This window comes from Helobdella robusta (assembly GCF_000326865.2).
Source record: "Helobdella robusta unplaced genomic scaffold HELROscaffold_2, whole genome shotgun sequence".
In the NCBI taxonomy this organism is placed as follows: Eukaryota; Metazoa; Annelida; class Clitellata; order Rhynchobdellida; family Glossiphoniidae; genus Helobdella; species Helobdella robusta.
Window position 1 is genome coordinate 406,419 of NW_008704083.1, and position 1,940 is coordinate 408,358.

Sequence of the window (1,940 nt, forward strand, 5' to 3'; positions counted from 1 at the left end):
CACACATTCATACAGGTATAACAAATAGAAGTATTTTAGGTTGTATATATATATATATTTACATATATATATACACACACACACACACACACACACATATATATATATATATATATATATATAGATAAGTATATTTATGAATTTTTCCGAATTGCTGGCATTATTCAATTTAAAGTTCTGAAAATTGAACAATCACCAGAAAATCCTAGTAAAGAAAATGGAAAAGACAAACTTCAAATTGATTAATGCCAACAATTCGGTACAATTCATACACTACTGTATAAAATATAGTCTCCTTTCAACATATATAAGTATATATATATAAATATAAATATATAAAAATATATAAAAATATATATATATATATATATAAGCCACGATTTTTAATCAGTGTCTTTATCTGCCAGCATGTTGAATGACCGTGTAATAGTACACAAAAACAAATGAAAGTAAAGTTTTTCCGAGATTTATTAACGTTGAATAAAAAATAATTACCATTTTATAAAATCCTAATAATATTAATGAAAAATTCTTGTTGTGGTTAAAATTATTAAAAAATATTTTATCCTATATTTAATTTACTTATTATTTTATGGCAATATAAATAAAACAGATATATATATATATATATATATATATATATATATATATATATATATATTATGTACACGGAAAATATTTTATAAATGAATAATTCAGAAATATTTGCCAAAATATATAAATATATACATTAGATGAACAATCATAGATATAATCAAACAGAAGATACTAAATCGTTGTTGGTCATCCTATTCAGTTTAAAAAGGTAAAATTAATGGTGATGATGGTGATGGTAATGATGATGACGACGTGATGATGATGATAATAATAATATTGATGATGGTGATGATAATGATAATAATGACGATGATGATTACAATGACGATGATGAAAAAAAAGAAGGAAAAGAAGAAGAAAAAGAAGAAGAAGAAGATGATGGTGGTGACAGTCATGATGATGATCATCATCATCATGACAATGATGATGATGATGATGATGATGACAGTCATGATGTTGACAATGATGATGATGATGGTAATGATGGTGATGAATAAAGAGTAATTTCTACTGTTAAATTCACAAACAAGATGACGATGATGACGACGACGACGATGATGATGACCACGAAACAACGAGATGCATCGCTAGCATAGAATGTCCATACATATAACAGGGAGAATAGTCAAAACAACAACTACAACAACTACAACAACTACAACAACTACAACAACTACAACAACTACAACAAACACAACAACAAAAATAACGAAGAATAAAAACAAAAAATAAGAATAAAAAAAATTATGCTGTTCGAAAAGAGCACCCACAACCACAACAACAACATTAAAAACAACATCAACAACAACATAAACAACAACAGCAACAATTTCATTGACGATGGTACAAAAGAATGGTATAACTCAACAGCTGCAACAACGTCATCATCATCATCATCATCATCATCTCCAACTACAAAAACAACATCGTCATCATCGACAACAACAACAACAACGTCATCATCAACGTCATCATCAGCAACGGTTAATTATATAGCGCCAAATGATTGTGCTAAAATGCGAAACTGTGGCGGAAATACAACGGAGAGAGTTCCAGTCGCAACTTCTGAACATGTTGCGGAGATTGTCGGCAGGCAAGGTGTGTCTTTGTTGTAGGTGTGTTTGGTTGCGTTGTTGGTATGTTGTTGTGTATTTGTATTGTTGTGTGTCTTTGTTGTTGGCGTGTGTTGGTGTATGAGTGTTTTTGTTGTGGATATGTTTGGGTGTGTTGCTGGTATGTGCGTTGGTGTGTGTCTTTGTTGTTGGTGTGTGTTGGTGTATGAGTGTTTTTGTTGTTGGTTTGTTTGGGTGTGTTGCTGTGTACATGTGTTGGTGTGTGTCTTT